The sequence below is a fragment of the Scyliorhinus torazame genome, chromosome 12, assembly GCF_047496885.1.
Source record: "Scyliorhinus torazame isolate Kashiwa2021f chromosome 12, sScyTor2.1, whole genome shotgun sequence".
Lineage (NCBI taxonomy): Eukaryota > Metazoa > Chordata > Chondrichthyes > Carcharhiniformes > Scyliorhinidae > Scyliorhinus > Scyliorhinus torazame.
In genome coordinates this window covers 42,687,025-42,708,052 of record NC_092718.1, presented here as the reverse complement: position 1 = coordinate 42,708,052, position 21,028 = coordinate 42,687,025, and positions in this window count along the sequence as shown.

The following is a 21,028-nucleotide window of genomic DNA, read 5'->3' as shown; positions in this document are numbered from 1 at the left end:
ATGTTCAGAGTTCAAATTCACCTCCAGGCTTTGCCACAGAAGGAGTGTTCATGATGTGATTTCAGCAGGTTGATAATCTGCCTGCTAATCCTTCCCAAAACCTCCCCTGCTATTCCCCAAAAGGCAATCTGAAAGAAACAATCCTGAAATTCGTAACTCCCCAGCCTTTGAGTTGCCATTTTCTACTATTCCCTTCTGTTTAGATTTGCTTCTTTATTTCCTGCCTGAAATGCCCAGCTCAAACTTTACTCCTGGTGGGGTTTGCCCTGCTGAACCATCACTGCCTCCACATTCCATTCCTGCCTCTTGAAGTTAAGGCTAATATTAGTTACCTTTTTGCTTGAGAATGACATGGAGAAAAGAACGAGAACCAGCATCAAAGAGACAGGCCACAATAATGTTGACTCGCTATGGCGACAGTGTATTTCATGAGCATATCAATTTCTATACAATGGTAAGACCCGGATTTAATAATTCTATTGAAGTAAATAGTAACTGTTTTCTCAAGAATCTTGGGTGGAATTCTCCGCAATTGGCACGATGTCCGCCGACCGGCACCAAAAACGGCGCGAATCAGTCCGGCATCGCGCCGCCCCAAAGGTGCGGAATCCTCCGCATCTTGAGCGGCCGAGCCCTAACCTTGAGGGGCTAGGCCCGCGCCAGACTGATTTCCACCCCGCCAGCTGGCGGGAAAGGCCTTTGGTGCCCCGCCAGCTGGCGCGGAAATGGCTTGGCCGGGCGGCGCATGCGCGGAAGCGTCAGCGGCCGCTCACGGCATCCCCGCAGTGGAGGGGGTCTCTTCCGCCTCCGCCATGGTGGAGACCGTGGCGAAGGCGGAAGGAAAAGAGTGCCCCCACGTCACAGGCCCGCCCGCGGATCGGTGGGCCCCGATCACGGGCCAGGCCACCGTGGGGGCACCAGATTGCCCCGCGCCCCCCGCCCCCCCCCAGGACCCCGGAGCCCGCCCGCGCTGCCTTGTCCCGTCGGTAAGAGAGGTGGTTTAATCCACGCCGGCGGGACAGGCATTGCAGCAGCGGGACTTTGGCCCCTCCGGGCCGGAGAATCGCCGGGGGGGGGCGGCCAACCGACGCGGCGCGATTCCTGCCCCTGCCGAATATCCGGTGCCGGAGAATTCGGCAACCGGCGGGGCGGGATTCACGCGGCGATTCTCCGGCCCGGCGGGGGGTCGGAGAATCCCGCCCCAGGTTCTTCATGGACAAATTCTGTATATATATCAGACGAAAATGCATTAAACACCACAAACTCAAAAGTCTAATGCAAGGCAGTTCGACAAGGGTCTCGCTAGCTTTCCCTGGGGCAGGCCATGCCTCTGGCCATTATCTGTGTGACATTCACCGAGGATATGGCTGTATGTAGGTGCAACCCCAGTGGGCACTGAAACATATTAATTTGCCGCTCTCCTGAGAGACCTCACATATGGTGCCAGGATCCTAAATTTGAACAATGCAGGTTCTGGCAATGCCTGCATTGTCCACTCATTAAAACAAAGCATAGACTTCCAGTGGCGGGGCTGTGCTGAGAAGTCGGACATCAGGTAGCTCTCCTCCACAATTCAATAAAATAGGCACTTTGGGACGAATTTAGCCAGAAAACTCATTCTACACATAAACAAGAAAGGAAGAGGAAAGGTGCAGTGTGCCAGCGAACGGGAGCTCAAGAGGCCACAGAGAAGGTAGAAGCAGGGTTATGCACGATCAATTAAACTCAAAGACGAGGTTGTAAATAACTGAAGGCTTTAATGGACTAGATCTGTTGCCCAGCAGCTTCGGTACAGAATGAGGGCTGCTGGGATGGCACCGGTTCTTATACACCGCCTGTCAGGGCGGAGCTACATGCCAAACAGCCAAAGGTAAACTCCTAGGTTTACAGACTTTCGGGTATTGCAATACCTGATAATACCACACGGGGGAAAAGGGCAGGAGGGAAAAGAGCATGAACAGCGAGCGAGTCAGCGTACCCACGAGGATAGGGGACCCCGGCCACCCCCGAGAGAGGGAGATAGACGACCCGGACAACGGCTGCACGCACCCCCACCACCACCCCTCCCTGCCGCCTGGAGATGGGTGGAAGATATTCCTGACTAAGGAATTGACCTCGATGAGGGAGGCAATTAAAGTACAGATCCAGGTGGCGGTCAAGGTGACGGTGACGGAGGCGCTGGTCGCCATGGGGACGGCGGTCGGCGGAATGGGGAAGAAACTGGAAACTCAGGGGAAGACAATCCAGGAACTTGAAAAGGCGTCGACGGACCAGAGCGACTTGATTGTTGCACTGGAGGCCAAAATAAAAGGGTTGGTGGCGACCCAGGGGAGCCTGAAAGGGAAAGTCGAAGATCAGGAGAACCAGTCTCAGCTCCAAAACATCCAAATTGTGGGCCTGCCAGAGGGGATCGAGGGCAGAGACCCAACTGACTATGTGGCCCAGATGCTGGGCAACTAAGTTGGGATGGACAGCTTCCCCAAGCCACCGGAGATCAACAGGCACACAGGTCACTCCAAGCGAAACCCAAGGCCGGGGAGCAGCAAGGGCAATAATCACCTAAGTACTCAGGTACCAGGATCGGAGAGGATCCTGCTGTGGGTACGGCAGTAAAGGGCGAGCTGTTGGGAAGGACACAGATTACGGGTGTACCCAGACATTGAGGCAGACCTGGCAAAGCGCAGGGCCGAGTTCAAGCAAGCAAAATCGGCCCTGTACAAAAACGGAATAAAATTCGGGCTGCTTAACACTCCAGCAGTGGCAGACAAGTTTGTGTGGTGAATGGCCTGGACAAAGGGCAGACAAGTCAGCGTAGAGGAAGATGCAGACAGGGAAAGGAGAAAGAAAAGTGATGGACATGAAAATGTTTGTGTGGGACAGTACTGCCTTGCTTTGAGCAAGAGCGCCAGCTCACAGGAAAGGGCAAGGGCAGCGGAGCGCAGCAGAGGGTGAAGAGAAAAAAGAACACTCGCCTTGGGAGCATTGTACAAGAGTTTCACCCACGGGGTTAACCCCGTCCCGAGCCCAAACCGCTCCAGTATCTGTATGAGGTACTTCCACTCAACTCTGTCGAAGGCCTTTTCTGTGACCAGGGAGACGATCACTTCTGGTGTTCTCTCCCTGGATGGGGTCAGTATTACATTCAGTAGCTGTTTGCAGTTAGCTGTCTATCGTTGACAAGGCCCGTTTGGTCCTCTACCTCTGGTGTGCAGTTCTCCAGTTTCTTGGCCAGGATGTTCGCGAGTATTTTTGCACCTACGTTGAGCAGTGTGATCCGCATTCTATCGGGTCTTTGTCTTTTTGGATAGAAGCGATATAGTGTCCTGGGTTTGTATTGGAGCAAGGGCACCCTTCGCTAGCAAGTCTGCGAACATCAGCCTTAGATGCAGGGCAAGAATCGGTGGGAATATTTTGTTGAAGTCCGCTGGGAACCCGTCCGGTACCGGTGCCTTCCTCGCCTGCATGGAGTTGATGCTCTCTCCATGACCTCTCCCAATACTATTGGTGCTTCCAGCTCCCCCGTCTCTCGTCCCCCACAACTGGCATGTCCAGCCCATCGAGGAACTGTTTCATCCCCGAGTCCCCGTTTTCAGCTCAGAGGTGCACAGCCCCTGGTAGAAGGCCTCAAATGCTTGGTTTGGCTACCAGTCTGCCTCTGCTAACCTTTACCTGGGCTATTTCCCTCGTGGTTACTGCTTTCTCAGCTGGTGAGACAGCAGGCGGCTAGCCTTCTCTCCATGTTCATAAAAAGTCCCCTTTGCCTGGTGGAGTTGGTGCACTGCCTTCCTGGTGGATAGCAGGATAAAGTCCATTTGTAGCTTTTTCCTCTCTACCAGAAGCTCTATGCTTGGGGCCTCAAAGTACTTTCTGTCGACCTCGAAGATGGAGTCAATCAGCTGTTGCCTGGCCGCCCTCTCTTCCCTGTCTCTACGAGCCTTGTAGGCTAAGCTCCCTCCCCTAATCACCATCTTCAGTGCCTCCCAGAACATGGAAGATGAGACTTCCCCATTCTGGTTATTAGTAATGTACTCGCCTATGGCCTGTGATGTTTTCTGGCAGAAGACCTTGTTGGTCAAGAGGACCGTGTCCAACCACTGTGTGGGGCATTGGGCACGACCCGTCTCCAACCTCACATCCAGGTAATGTGGAGCGTGGTCGGAGATGACTATCGCGGAATATTCCGCTCTTACTATTTCTGGGAACACCGATTTCCCCACATCAAAGAAGTCAATACGGGTATATACCTTGTGTACTGGTGAGAAAAAGGAGAATTCCTTCTCACCTTGGTGCAGGAACCGCCATGGCTCCACTGCCCCCATCTGCTCCATGAACATTCCCACTTCCTTACCATGCCTGCCTTTTTCCCCGTTCTGGGATTTGATCAGTCTGTCAAAGGGTCCTGAAAGCAGTTAAAGTCCCCTCCCACCATGATCAGTCAATGTGTTTCGATGTTGGGGAATTCCGCCATGGTCTTCTTTATAAAATCCGTGTCGTCCCAGTTCGGTGTGTACATGTTTACCAGGACTACCGGTGCCGCATTCAGGACACGACTGACCATGACGTACCATCCCCCTGGGTCCGTAACCATCTTTGTCACCGTGAACATCGTCCTCTTACTTATCAAAATAGCTACCCCCCCCCCCAGCCCTCGTCCCATAGCAGCAGTGGTAGGTCTGCCCCACACAGCCCTTCTGTACCCACAGTCGGTCTTTCTCCCTCAGGTGCGTCTCTTTGAGGAAGACTATGTCGGATTTCAAACTTCTCAGATGGGCGAAGACACTGAATCTTTTCACTGGGCCGTTAAGCTGCTTACGGCACCTTGTTCCTTCAAACCGAACCTTACCTGGTGAAGCCAATCTAAAACCCTTCCCTTCCTTCTCTTTGTGTTCCCCACATGGTCCCCCTTCCCCCCTCCATTCCCCTTTTACCCTCCCCCTCTGTGTGTCCCCCCTCCCTTTTCACCCCCTTACATTCCGCTTCCCTGCCCCTATGGTCCTCCCCCCCCCCCACCTCTGTCAGGTGCCCCCTCCTGCTGGGAGGTGTGCCACCAGCAGCTATGAATATTTCCAGTTGCAAGGAGGCACCAGGCAGGGATGCCCCGCTCCTGTTCACCCTGGCGAACCCCGAGCAATTGCCCCGGGAGACGCGTGCGGCTGGAAGGGTATCCAAAGAGGAGGCAGAGAGTACAGAGTCTCACTGTCTGTGGATGATCTGCTCCTCTTCATCTCAGACCAGCAGAATAGCTTGAAATAAATCATGAAGCTTCTGGAAGAGTTTGGGGCCTACTCGGACAATAAACTCAACCTGGGCAAAAGTGAGGTTTTCCTGGTGAACCCGAATAGTGGAGGGACAGAGCTGGAGGGTCTACCATTTAAATAAGCCCAAAACAAATTCCGCTACCTGGGGATCCAGGTAACCCATGATTAGACACAGATCCACAAGTGGAATCTGACCAGTCTAGCAGAGGAAGTTAGAAAGGACCTACAGAGATGGGATACACAGCCACTTTCCCTGGCGGGGAGGGTGCAGATGATCAAGATGTACGGACTGCTAAGGTTCTTCTTTTTGTTTAGATCCATACCGATCTTCATCCCCAAGGTCTTTTTCCAAAGAACAGATAAAATTATTATGCCATTGTGGTAGTCTGTGTAGAGGTATTACGGTACCTGGTAATGCTGGAACACCATTGGCAGATATTGTATGTTTTCCTATTGGTCAAACTGTATGGTAGCTCGCCCTGCAAGGCGGGGAATAAGAGCCCGTGCCGTCTCAGCAGCCTTCTTTCTGTACCTGAGCTGCTGGGGGAAACATCTAGCTTATTAAAGCCTTCAGTTGGACTACAACCTCGCTTTAGTGGTCATTGATCGTGCATCAGCCATTTTTATGGGGGGGTGGAGGGGGGGAGAATCCAAGAATCCCTAAGACAACACTGCAGAGGAGAAGAAGCATGGGAGGCCTGACCCTTCCAAACTTGCAATACTATCACTGGGCAGCTACAGCCAAGAGAGTGAGGGGTTGGGTAAGGGAACCAAACATGGAATGGGCGAGGTTGGAGGAGTCCTCCTGCATGGGAAAGACCCTCCGAGCCCTCACCATGACAGCGCTCCCTTCCTCTCCGGCAAAACACACATCCAGCCCAGTGGTAGTAACAACACTAAGAACCTGGAACCAGATGAGGCAGCACTTCGGTTTAATCGAGGTGTCCACCATGGCCCCCATCTGGTTTAGCACAGTGGGCTAAATCGCTGGCTTGTAATGCAGAACAATGCCAGCTGCGTGGGTTCAATTCCCGTACCGGCCTCCCCGAACAGGCACCGGAATGTGGCGACTAGGGGCTTTTCACAGTAACTTCGTTGAAGCCTACTCGTGACAATAAGTGATATTAAATTTAATTAAAAATTAAAATCTGCGGTAACCACAGGTTCCCACCAGCCATGCTAGACGCCACCTTTAAGAGGTGGAGACAAGATGGGGGGACGGTAGCGATCAGGGCTTTTACATGGGGGACAGACTCGCAACCTTAGAAGAGCTGACAGAGGGGCTGGAGCTATCGAACGGACAGGAACACCGACCTTTACAAGTCAAAACCTTTCTCCACAAGGAGACGACAAGGTACCCTAGGGCCCCGAGAGACACAATGTTGGAGGAGCTCCTGGATGGGGACAGTACTGGATGGAAAAATGGAACTGCGGGGACATATATAGATGGCAGTTAGAAAGGCAGAGATGGATGGAGCAAGGTCGAGATCTGGACAACCTTCTTCAAGGCGATGTCCAAGGTTGTGGGGGTGAGGGTGAAGCCGTGCCCGAGAATGGCAATCTTCGGGGTATCAGACCAGCCAGAACTTCATATGGGGAAGAGGGCGGGGGCCTTTGCTTCTCTGATCGCCCGCTGGAGAATCCTGCTCGCTGCTCAACAGCACCACTTTCAGCTGCAGACTGGTTGGCAGACTTGTTGGAATTTCTCCATCTGGAGAAGATCAAGTGCACCATCTGAGGGTCAAACAATGGCTTCCACAAAGCGTGGGGATCATTCATCAGCCTGTTCCAGGACCTGTCTGAAGCCAACGACAGATAGAAATGGAGGGGGGTGGGGAGGACACCCCAGGGTTACAGGAAGCAGACAGGAGCAAGGTGGGGAAGGGGGGAGCTAGGGGGAAGAGACCCAAGGAAACGCCAGTATAGTGTTGAGTGTTCTGATGTACAGATGAACCAACACGGTTGTATTTGGTACAACGCTGTTTTATTTCAACTTGTTATTTACAGTTCTGTCTTGATACTCTGCACGTGGTGACTCCCTGTGTGTGATGTTAATCAAGTCCTGTCCTTGTCCTGGTCTCCAGATCTACTGGCCACCAGGTGTCGTGTTTCTTCTCTTATACTGTCTCTGTCCTTGTCTATGATTGGTTGTCGTGTTGTGTGTGCTGATTTGTCTGTTGGTGTGTCTATCATGATGTGTGTGTTTGAATATCATGACATCCCCCCTTTTTTACAAAATTATGTGCCTACGTGGTTATAAATACGAATGTGTCATGAGTGCATCTAAAAGTGTGTGTGCGTGATATTTACAGCAGGTGCATGTGGCGTAACTATATACATGGGGCGATGTCGGGTGTGTCATGCTAACGAGGTTGTACAATAACAAAACAGGAAGACGAAAAACTTTGAAGTGTGGTCCGGTCAAACGATATCTGGAATGATAAAACAGTAACATGTTACAATACAATAGTCTTTCAACTTTAACGTGTGAACAGTCTCATAAGTCCAATCTAGTAGGTGTTCGACGAATTCGGGTTGACCGCCTCAAGGGTGGGTCGAGAACCACCGGCTGAGGTTCGAGCCTGGCCACGGGTGGCGATGGAAGGGGCATGATCTGTGGCAGCTCCACCAAGTCATCCTCGGGAACCAGTGGAGGACCCGGCGTGTGTGCACTGTTCGGTTGCGAGCGTGGAAGGCGGCGAAGGGCTCGCCGATTGCGGCGACGCACTGATCCATCTGGCATGCGTACCAGGAACGAGCGGGGAGCCACACGTCGGAGAACTTCGGCAGGTGCTGACCAGCCACCATTTGGCAGATGAATGCGGACTTTATCCCCGGAGGACAGTGGGGGAAGATCAGTTGCCCTTGTATCGTACAGACTCTTCTGGCGATCACGCTGCAGTTGCATCTTGTGCAGTACCTTAGCATGGTCCGTTGTTGGTGTCAGGATGGAAGGCAGAGTTGTCCTGAGGGTGCGACCCATCAGTAGCTGTGCTGGCGAGAGACCCGTGGCTAGCGGGGCCGATCGATAGGCCAGCAGGGCGAGGTGAAAGTCCGATCTGGCAGCAGCAGCCTTGCAGAGGAGCCGTTTGGCAATGTGAATGCCCTTTTCCGCCTTTCCATTTGACTGTGGATGTAGAGGGCTGGATGTTACGTGTGTGAAACCATATGATGCGGCAAAGGACGACCATTCACGGCTGGCGAAACAGGGCCCATTGTCCGACATGACAGTCATCGGAATGCCGTGGCGAGCAAAGGTGTCCTTGCAGGCCCTGATGACTGCAGACAACGTCAGATCGTGTAGGGGTATGACTTCTGGGTAATTGGAGAAGTAGTCTATGATGACAACATAGTCCATGCCAAGCACGTGAAATAGGTCGACACCCACCTTCGCCCAGGGGGACGTCACCAGCTCATGGGGCAGAAGCGTCTCAGGAGATTGCACCGGCTGAAACCTCTGGCAGGTTGTGCAATTGAGTACCATGTTGGCAATATCGTCATTAATGCCCGGCCAATATACCGCCTCTCGGGCCCTCCGTCTGCACTTCTCGACTCCCAAGTGGCCTTTGTGTATTTGATTGAGAGTCATCTGGCGCATACTGTGCGGAATGACGATCCTGTCTAGCTTCAGAAGGATCCCATTAATGGTGGTTTGACCTTCATGGCATGGAATGCTGAATATGCTATGAGGTTGGCGGATGCGCCAGTGTCCAGGCGGAAAGTGATCTGCGATCGGTTGACCGTCAGGGTGGCACTCCATTCATCGGCCGGATTGATGGTGTTGACCCTGTTCACATCAATGACTGAAACCCGGAAGGCATCTTGGTCATCTGTGTCATTTGGCTGGATGTCCTGATGTCGGGCTGGACGGTCCTGACGTGTCTGCGAGGTTGTCGGAGATGTGTAGTATCCATCGGTTGAACCGCTCGACAGTAGGCAGCGTAGTGGCCCATCTTGCCACATCGTAGGCATTGTCGGTTTTTAGCAGGACATTGCCCTTTTAAATGTACAGCTCCACAGTTACCGCAAGTCATGACGTCACGGCGTTCGTTACGCCACTGCGCATGCGCAGTTCAGTCTTGCAACGGGCGCGCTTGCGCAGTGCGTCCCTCGATGTTGCCGTTGGTTTTGGCGCGCACAAGCGCAGGAGACCGCGAAAAGCGCGGGAAACGGCTGCCCTCGTCCGGGCCGCGGGCCGGGAGATAATCAATTGCCTGGATGCGTTCGGCCTCGTGGGCGGCCTGGCTTGCCGATTCGACGGCTAGGGACCCCCTCCGTGCCGATTCGGTCGCCTGAAATTGGGCGAAACGGCTGGTTGAATTTTCATGGAGGACACAAGCTTCCACCGCAGACGCTAAGGTCAGGCCTTTAATTTTAAGAAGCTGCTGGCGTAGGCCACTGGAGGCAACGCCAAAAACAATCTGGTCCCGGATCATGAACTTTGATGTGTTGCCGTAACCGCAGGACTGCACGAGTATGCGGAGGTGCGTCAGAAAGGGTTGAAAGAGCTCATCCTTACCTTGCAGGCGTTGCTGAAAGATATACCATTCAAAACTTTCATTCACTTCAACGTTAAAGTGCTGGTCTAGCTTGAGGAGGACCGTGTCATACTTGGATTGGTTCTCGCCTTCCGCGAACACCAGTGAGTTGAATACATCGATGGTGTGCTGACCTGCGGTGGTGAGGAACATCGCAATCTTTGTTTCGTCCGAGGCACTCTGTTTCTCGTTGGCTCACATGTACAGTTCAAATCGCTGCTTGAAAAGCTTCCAATTGGTGCCAAGGTTCCCAGCGACTTGCAACGGCTGCGGTTTGTTGGTGATGTCCATATCTTTTACAGTTCTGTCTTGATACTCTGCACGTGGTGACTCCCTGTGTGTGACGTTAATCAGGTCCTGTCCTTGTCCTGGTCTCCAGATCCACTGGCCACCAGGTGTCGTGTTTCTTCTCTTATACTGTCTCTGTCCTTGTCTATGATTGGTTGTCGTGTTGTGTGTGCTGATTTGTCTGTTGGTGTGTCTATCATGATGTGTGTGTTTGAATATCATGACAGCCAGGAGGGAATCCAGTGAGAGACCGACGCGGGGGCCAGAGGACCCCCCGACAAAGCTATAAGGACAAAATGAGCGACAAATAAACCATCTAGGGCAGAGGGAAATGCCTAAGAAAGTGCTTGAAAATAGTAGAAAAGGGGGAGGGGTGCGGGGGGGGGGGGGGGGGGGGGGGGGGACAAAGTGGGGGGAAGGGGGCGCCAAAAAGGAACAGCATGGAAATAATAACCGTTTCAACCATCTCCTGTACAATATAAAAATGTAAACTTCAATAAAAAATACTTGGAAAAAATAAGCATAAAGCAACAAGGTGGGTCCTGCAGTCGCATTGGTTAAAAGGCAAGGCACTCTGATTGTAGGTAAGTTCTTTAGAAGGATATGGCACAAGGAAGTGCTGAGGGTTTTGGCCAAAGTTGGTATCATGGTTGGTGCAGGCTTGGTGGGCCGAAGGGCCTGTTCCTGTGCTGTATTATTCTTTGTAACAGTGTTACGTTGCTTCTGAAAGCAGCTGGAGACATATCGTCCATCATTACACTTCCCATTGCTTTTGCCTACATTATATTGTCACAATTGGTGAGCACAAGGTTTTGGGCACAGTGTATTTTTTATGCCATATTTATTGCAAAGATGAAGTGCATGTTTAACAAATGAATTCCAAGCTAATCACCAACATACTCCAGGTCTGTTCGTGTACTTGAAGTTATTCTCTGATTATGTGAGATGAAATTAAACTGGCACTTTGAGTTCTAATTAAGAAAAGGCTCACAGCACTAGACTGAACAAAGTAATGACCCACAGGAAATATCTAAACTGATAAATCATCAGTCGGTAAAATGTGCTGAATACAAATATCTAACTTAAAAATAGAGGGTGAGCTGTGTTGCCTACAGAGGGAAAGTGCCAAAGGCTACCCAAAGGTACCCACAATAACTGGGCAGTATAATACTCATTAAAGCATTGATAGATGAATCTCCGGAAGCTATACTCATTAGGAGACAGTTTATGGTGAGAATCAAACTGGCGCTAATTCCAAACAACTGAGAGTAAGCACTCTGATAAATATTTAATCGAATAGCTTTTAAAACTGACAAAAATGTACTCCAGTGCTGCATCATAAGTACCTACAGTTACAGTTGTAGAGCAGGAACCAGTTTGGCACAGGATGTGCGTCAGGAGATGTGCAGCTGAGAGGGTAGAACAATTCTGCTGACTCCATATCATTTGCAAGCCACACAAAGCAAGCAGGTTAAAGAGCAGGGCTCTACCCGTTAACACACACATGCCAATTAATTTCGACATCACGAAGAGCCAATGGGAGGGTAATTTTGAAAACGTTAAAAATGAAGATGTTCCCAGGTGATCCCTAATGTTGGCTAGCAACATCTGAAGCTTCACACCGGCTGAAGCCAATAGGGATCCAAGACTAAGGTCACCCCGTGAATTTGGGCAGCTTGACAGTGGGGTTACATTACACAGATTGCATCAATAAAAAAACGCTGACTATTTCAGATCAAATGGTTAAAGTATAACTGACTTATCATATTTGATGACAAAAGATTATCGGTGATATAATATTAATTTCAAAGAAACACTCTAATACGGAGGGCTTGTCCACAGGGGATGGCTTCTTTAATGTGTTTAGGGTGGAAGCTGGAGAAGTGGAGCAAAGTGAGGTTACCCGTGGGCTTGCGGTAAAGCGAATACGGTATACGGATAACCTACCCTAAACACATTAAAGAAGCCATCCCCTATGGACGAGCCCTCCGTATACACAGGATCTGCTCAGGCGAGGAGGAGCGTACAGACATCTACAGACGCTGAAAGATGCCCTCGTACGAACGGGATATGGCGCTCGACTCACCGATCGACAGTTCCAACGTGCCACAGCAAGAAACCGCACCGACCTCCTCCGAAAACAAACACAGGACACAACCGACAGAGTACCCTTCGTCGTCCAGTACTTCCCCGGAGCGGAGAAACTACGACATCTTCTTCGCAGCCTTCAACACGTCATCGATGAAGATGAACATCTTGCCAAGGTCTTCCCCACACCCCCACTATTTGCCTTCAAACAACCGCGCAACCTCAAACAAACCATTGTTTGCAGCAAACTACCCAGCCTTCAGAACAGCGACCACGACACCACACAACCCTGCCATGGCAATCTCTGCAAGACGTGCCAGATCATCGACATAGGTACCACCATTACACATGAGAACACCACCCACCAGGTAAGCAGTTCATACTCGTGCGACTCTGCTAATGTTGTCTACCTCATACGTTGCAGGAAAGGATGTCCCGAAGCGTGGTACATTGGTGAGACCCTGCAGATGCTGCGACAATGGATGAATGGACATCACGCGACAATAGCCAGGCAGAAATGTTCCTTTCCAGTCACGGAACACTTCAGCAGTCAAGGGCATTCAGCCTCTGATCTCCGGGTAAGCGTTCTCCAAGGCGGCCTTCAGGACTTGCGACAACGCAAAATCGCCGAGCAGAAACTTATAGCCAAGTTCCACACACATGTGTACAGCTTCAACCGGGACCTTGGATTCATGTCACATTACATAAGAACATAAGAACTAGGAACAGGAGTAGGCCATCTGGCCCCTCGAGCCTGCTCCGCCATTTAATGAGATCATGGCTGATCTTTGTGGACTCAGCTCCACTCTCCGGCCCGTACACCATATCCACGAATCCCTTTATTCTTTAGAAAGGCATCTATCTTTTTCTTAAAAACGTTTAAAGAAGGAGCCTCAACTGCTTCACTGGGCAAGGAATTCCAGTGATTCACAACCCTTTGGGTGAAGAAGTTCCTCCTACACTCCGTCCTAAATCTACCTCCCCTTATTTTGAGGCTATGCCCCCTAGTTCTGCTTTCCCCGACCAGTGGAAACAACCTGCCTGCATCTATCCTATCTATTCCCTTCATAATTTTATATTTCTCAATAAGATCCCCCCGCATCCTTCTAAACTCCAATGAGTACAGTCCCAGTCTACTCAACCTCTCGTCATAATCTAATCCCCTCAACTCTGGGATCAACCTAGTGAATCTCCTCTGCACTCCCTCCAGTGCCAATATGTCCTTTCTCAGGTAAGGAGACCAAAACTGAACACAATACTCCAGATGTGGTCTCACCAACACCCTATACAATTGCAGCATAACCTCACTAGTCTTGAACTCCATCCCTCTAGCAATGAAAGACAAAACTCGATTAGCCTTCTTAATCACCTGTTGCACCTGCACACCAACTTTTTGCGACTCATGCACCAGCACACCCAGGTCCCTCTGCACAGCAGCATGTTTTAACATCTTACCGTTTAAATAATAATCCATTCTGCTGTTATTTCTCCCAAAATGGATAGCCTCACACTTGGCAACATTGAATTCCATCTGCCAGACCCTAGCCCATTCACCTAACCTATCCAAATCCTTCTGCAGACTTCCGGTATCCTCTGCCCTTTTTGCTTTACCACTCATCTTAGTGTTGTCTGCAAACTTTGACACATTGCACTTGGTCCCCAACTCCAAATCGTCTATGTAAATTGTGAACAACTGCGGGCCCAACACTGATCCTTGAGGGACCCCACTAGTTACAGGTTGCCAACCAGAGAAACACCCATTTATCCCCACTCTCTGCTTTCTGTTAGTTAACCAATCCTCTACCCATGCTACCACTTTACCCTCAATGCCATGCATCTTTAGTTTATGCAGCAACCTTTTGTGTGGCACCTTGTCAAAAGCTTTCTGGAAATCCAGATATACCACATCCATTGGCTCCCCATTATCTACTGCACTGGTAACGGCCTCAAAAAATTCTACCAAATTAGTCAGACACGACCTACCCTTTTTGAACCCATGCTGCGTCTGCCCGATGGGACAATTTCCCTCCAGGTGCCCCGCTATTTCCTCCTTAATGATAGATTCCAGCATTTTCCCTACAACCGAAGTTAAGCTTCCCGGCCTATAATTACCCGCTTTCTGCCAACCTCCTTTTTTAAACAGTGGTGTCACGTTTGCTACTTTCCAATCCTCTGGGACCACCCTAGAGTCTGGTGAATTTTGATAAATTATCACTAGTGCGTTTACAATTTCCCTAGCCATCTCTTTTAACACTCTGGGATGCATCCCATCAGGGCCAGGAGACTTGTCTACCTTTAGCCCCATTAGCTTGCCCAATACTGCCTCCTTAGTGATTACAATCATCTCAAGGTCCTCACCTATCATATCCTTATTTCCATCAGTCACTGGCATGTTATTTGTGTCCTCCGCTGTGAAGACTGACCCAAAAAGCCCGTTCAGCTCCTCAGCCATTTCCCCGTCTCCTATTATTAAATCTCCCTTCTCATCTTCCAAAGGACCAATATTTACCTTAGCCACTCTTTTTTGTCTTATATATTTGTAGAAGCTTTTACTATCTGCTTTTATGTTCTGAGCCAGTTTACTTTCATAGTCTACCTTACTCTTCTTTATGGCTTTTTTAGTAGCTTTCTGTTGTCCCCTAAAGACTTCCCAGTCCTCTAGTCTCCCACTAATTTTTGCCACTTAGTATGTTTTTTCCTTCAATTTGATACTCTCCCTCACCTCCTTCGATATCGACGGTCGATTTTTCCCCTTTCTACTGTCTTTCATTTATGGCGGTATGAACCTTTTCTAAACACTGTGAAAGATCGCTCGGAAGGTTCTCCACTGTTCCTCAACTGCTTCACCATGAAGGCTTTGCTCCCAGTCTACCTTAGCTAGTTCTTCTCTCATCCCATTGTAATCGCCTTTGTTTAAGCACAAAACACTAGTGTTTGATTTTACATTGTCATTCTCCAACTGTATTTTAAATTCCACCATATTGTGGTCGCTCCTTCCAAGAGGATCCCGAACTATGAGATCATTAATCAATCCTGCCTCATTACACAGGACCAGATCTAGGACCGCTTGTTCCCTTGTAGGTTCCATTACATACTGTTCCAGGAAATTATCCCAGGCACATTCTATAAACTCCTCCTCAAGGCTGCCTTTACCAACCTGGTTAAACCAATCGATATGCAGATTAAAATCTCCCATGGTAACCGCTGTACCATTTCTACATGCATCTGTTATTTCTTTGCTTATTGCCTGCCCTACCATCCTGTTACTATTTGGTGGCCTATAGACTACTCCTATCAGTGATCTTTTCATAGAATTTACAGTGCAGAAGGAGGCCATTCGGCCCATCGAGTCTGCACCGGCTCCTGGAAAGAGCACCCTACCCAAGGTTAACACCTCCACCCTGTCCCCATAACCCAATAACCCCCCCCCAAACACTAAGGGCAATTTTGGACACTAAGGGCAATTTATCATGGCCAATCCACCTAACCTGCACATCTTTGGACTGTGGGAGGAAACCGGAGCACCCGGAGGAAACACACGCACACACGGGGAGGATGTGCAGACTCCACACAGACAGTGACCCAAGCCAGAATCAAACCTGGGACCCTGGAGCTGTGAAGCAATTGTGCTATCCACAATGCTACCGTGCTGCCCTGCGGAGTGTTTGCGTGGGTTTCGCCCCATAACCCAAGGATGTGCAGGCTAGGTGGATTGGCCACGCTAAATTGCCCCTTAATTGGAAAAAATGAATTGGGTACGCTAAATTTCTTTTAAAAACAGGATTGAATCCTAGCTGGAAATTGCTGCAAGGGTTATTAGTAGAAATTGGAACACACAAAAGACTTTTCGCCTTACTATTCCTGATTTCCACCCAAATTGATTCAACCTTGTCCTCCATAGCACCAATATCATCCCTTACTATTGCCCGGATGCCATCCTTAAACAACAAAGCTACACCACCGCCCTTACCGTCCATTTTATCCTTTCGTATAGTCTGATACCCTTGGCTATTTAACTCCCAGTCGTGACCATCTTTTAACCATGTTTCAGTAATGGCCACTAAATCATAGTCATTCACGATGATTTGCGCCATCAACTCATTTACCTTATTTCGTATACTACGAGCATTCAGGTAAAGTACACTTGTGCTGTTTTTTATGTCATTGTTTTGAATCCTAACACCTTGATCAGTAACTTTTCGCAATTTATTTTTCTGTGAATTACATTCATTCCCCCACCATCTGGCCTGGGCTTGCGGAATCCTACCAACTGTCCAGGCTTGAGACAATTCACACCTCTTTAACCTGGGGTTACCCCCATCTCTGGATCTTAAGACTTAAATTACCTGCAAATGCTCACATTCAAAGCATTGTCTTGCATCTTTGACTTTGTCTATATATATGTTTCTGGAACATACCTCTTCATTCACCTGAGGAAGGAGCCGTGCTCAGAAAGCTGTTGGACTTTAACCTGGAGTTATAAGACTTCTTACTGTGCTCAAGAAAATATGATGTGGAGATGCCGGCGTTGGACTGGGGTGAGCACAGTACGAAGTCTTACAACACCAGGTTAAAGTCCAACAGGTTTGTTTCGATGTCACTAGCTTTCTGAGCGCTCCGAAAGCTAGTGACATCGAAACAAACCTGTTGGACTTTAACCTGGTGTTGTAAGACTTCGTACAAGAAAATATGATTCAGACTCACAGCTGAGCTTTAGGTTTTACCCACACTTAGTAAAGGAGGCTGGCAGGCTTCGATCACTCGATGTTGATGTCTTCTCTGGGTTCGAAACCCAGGGCCAAGGGTGAATGGTGGCTCAATCAAGACTCATTTTCCCCTGAAACTCCCTTTGTCATGCCAGCCATCAGTTCATTTGTAAGGAGCATCCAGGAAGGCTTCTTAAAACAATATGTAGATAGTCCAACTAGGGAAGGGTCTGTACTGATCCTGGTATTGGGGAATGAGCCCGGCCAGGTGGTAGAAGTTTCAGTAGGGGAGCGTTTCGGGAACAGTGACCACAATTCAGTAAGTTTTAAAGTGCTGGTGGACAAGGATAAGAGTGGTCCTAGGGTGAATGTGCTAAATTGGGGGAAGGCTGATTATAACAATATTAGGCGGGAACTGAAGAACATAGGCAGCACGGTATCATTGTGGGTAGCACAATTGCTTCACAGCTCCAGGGTCCCAGGTTCGATTCCGGCTTGGGGCACTGTCTGTGCGGAGTCTGTGTGTGCGTGGGTTTCCTCCGGGTGCTCCGGTTTCCTCCCACAATCCAAAGATGTGCAGGTTAGGTGGATTGGCCATGATAAATTGCCCTTAGTGTCCAGAATTGCCCTTAGTGTTGGATGGGGTTGGGTTGTGGGGATAGGGTGGAGGTGTGGACCTTGGGTAGGGTGCTCTTTCCAAGAGCCGGTGCAGACTCGATGGGCCGAATGGCCTCCTTCTGCACTGTAAATTCTATGAAATTGGGGGCGGTTATTTGAGGGTAAATCAACATCTGACATGTGGGAGGCTTTCAAATGTCAGTTGAAAGGAATTCAGGACCGGCATGTTCCTATGAGGAAGAAGGATAAATATGGCAAATTTCACGATCCTTGGATAATAAGAGATATTGTAGGCATCGTCAAAAAGAAAAAGGAGGCATTTGTCAGGGCTAGAAGGCTGAGAACAGACGAAGCCTGTGCGGGATATAAGGAAAGTAGGAAGGAACTTAAGCTAGGAGTCAGGAGGGCTAAAAAGGGTCACGAAAAGTTATTGGCAAATAGGATTAGGGAAAATCTCAAGGCTTTTTACACATACATAAAAAGCAAGAGGGTAGCCAGGGAAAGGGTTGGCCCACTGAAGGACGGGGAGGGAATCTATGTGTGCAGTCAGAAGAAATGGCTGAGGTACTAAATGAATACTTCGCATCTGTGTTCACCAAAGAGGAGGAATTGGCGGATGTTGAGTCTGGAGAAGGGTGTGTAGATAGCCTGGGTCACTTTGAGATCCAAAATGACGAGGTGTTGGGCATCTTGAAAAATATTAAGGTGGATAAGTCCCCATGGGATCTACCCCAGAATACTGAAGGAGGCAGAGAGGAAATTGCTGAGTCCTTGACAGAAATCTTTGGATCCTCACTGTCTTCAGGTGATGTCCCGGTGGACTGGAGAATAGCCAATGGTGTTCCTTTGTTTAAGAAGGGTAGCAAGGATAATCCAGGGAACTACAGGCCGGTGAGCCTTACGTCAGTGGTAGGGAAATTACTGGAGAGAATTCTTCGAGACAGGATCTACTCCCATTTAGAAGCAAGTGGTCATATTAGCGAGAGGCAGCACAGTTTTGTGAAGGGGAGGTCGTGTCTCACTAACTTGATAAAGTTTTCCGAGGAGGTCATAAAGATGATTGATGCAGGTGGGGCAGTGGATGTTGTCTATATGGACTTTAGTAAGGCCTTTGACAAGGTCCCTCATGGCAGACTGGTACAAAAGGGGAAGTCACACGGGATCAGAGGTGAGCTGGTAAGTTGGATACAGAACTGGCTAGGTCACAGAAGGCAAAGAGTAGCAATGGAAGGGTGCTTTTCTGATTGGAGGGCTGTGACTAGTGGTGTTCTGCATGGATTAGTGCTGGGACGTTTGCTTTTCATCGTACATATAAAGGATTTGGAGGGAAATGTAACTGGTCTGATTAGTAAGTTTGCGGACGACACAAAGGCTGGTGGATTTGCGGATACCGATTAGGACTGTCAGGGGATACAGCAGGATTTAGATTGTTTGGAGACTTGGGCGGCAAGATGGCAGATGGAGCTTAATCTGGACAAATGTGAGGTAATGCATTTTGGAAGGTCTAATACAGGTAGGGAATATACAGTGAATGGTAGAACCCCCAAGAGTATTGACAGTCAGAGAGATCTTGGTGTACAGGTCCACAGGTCACTGAAAGGGATAACACAGGCGGAGAAGGTAGTCAAGAAGACAAACGGCATGCTTGCCTTCATTGGCCGGGGCATTGAGTATAAAAATTGGCAAGTCATGTTGCACATGTACAGAATCTTAGTTGGGCCACACTTGGAGTATAGTGTTCAATTCTGGTCGCCACACTACCAGAAGAATGTGGAGGCATTAGAGAGGGTGCAGAAGAGGTTTACCAGGATGTTGCCTGGTATGGAGGGCATTATCTATGAGGAGAGGTTACATAAACTTGTTTGTTCTCACTGGAACAAAGGAGGTTGAGGGACGACCTGATAGAGGTCTACAAAATTATAGACAGAGTGGATAGTCAGAGACTTTTTCCCAGGGTAGTGGGGTCAATTACTAGGGGGCATAGGTTTAAGGTGCGAGGGGCAAGGTTTAGAGGAGGTGCACAAGGTAAGTTTTTTACACAGAGGGTAGTGGGTGCCTGGAACTCGCTGCCGGAGGAGGTGGTGGAAGCAGGGACTATCGTGACATTTATGGGGCATCTTGACAAATACATGAATAGGATGGGAATGGAGGGATATGGACCCTGGAAGTGTAGAAGATTTTAGTTTAGACGGGCAGCATAGTCGGCGCAGGCTTGGAGAGCTGAAGGGCCTGTTCCTGTGCTGTACTTTTACCCCATCTCTGGATCTGTAAAGATTTAATCACCTGCTAATGCTCGCATTCCAAGCATTGTCTGGCATCTTTGAATCTGTCTATATATATGTTTCTGGAACATACCTCTTCATTCACCTGAGGAAGGAGCAGTGCTCCGAAAGCTAGTGACATCGAAACAAACCTGTTGGACTTTAACCTGGTGTTGTAAGACTTCTTACTGTACTTTTCTTTGTTCTTTGTTTGTTCTTAATTCATTTAGGAGTCTGATTGCTTCTTTTGCCTGTTCTTCGTCCTGCTGTAAAGTTGATCACCCGTGCCTGGAAGTTTCTTGCATATTCATAGACTTGGAGTGGGTAATCAAAGTCAATATCGCAATAATAGGTTTATGCTTTGACTTGAGTGCTTTCACAGCCAGTATCAATTCCAGCCACGGTTTCATGAGGCAGTTTCTGTTCCTGGCCTCTGTGTATCTTCTCAGCCTGTTTTCAGTACCACAATGGTTAGTCCAGTTCAGTGGACAACTTTCAGGAACAATCCGAAGGAAGTATTGGAAGTGTTGCCTGTATTTTCAATACTCTCCCTCCCACGGGAATATAGAACATATAGAACATAGAACAAATGTTACAAACTCTTTTCTGGCTCATTGGGTGGGAATTTCTGGGGAGCTGTCAATGCTGCTACTTCCCTGGCATGCAGAAGCTTGAATTCAAGGATAGAGAGTCAATCACTGCTCTATAATACTTCATCCAAAAGCCCAGTTCAAAACTCAGTCAACTGAAGAAGGTGGATTCCAATGAGAGCATGATGAGAGTCTGCCTCAAGACTTAAGTGTCTGGCTACCAGACAAATGAATTTCTGGCTACCAGACAAATGTAGGAGTATCCAAAGAACTATCTGCACCTCCTTGTTAATCTGCCCAATGGACGTCATTGTTTTATCCTGTTTCAATTTTGGAGATTTGAACAGGTTCTCTCTAGCTGCTAAATCCTAGCTTAGAACCCCAAGTGCAGTCGCAATCGCAACTTGAGATATGTGCAGGTTTTTTGAGACCCATGGGGCGGAATTCTCCCCCCCCCCTCCCCCACGCCGGGTGGGAGAATCTCCGGGGCGCCGCGCGGATCCCGCCATGCCGCCCCGCACCCGCATGCGATTCTCTCCCCCCCCCCAAACTGGCGCAGCAAGAATCACGGCTGGCCGCTCGGAGAATCGCCGCTCGCCGTTTGTAACGGGTGAGCGGCGATTCTCCGGCCCGGATGGGCCGAGCGGCCTGCCCAACACGACAGGTTCCCACCGGCGCCGT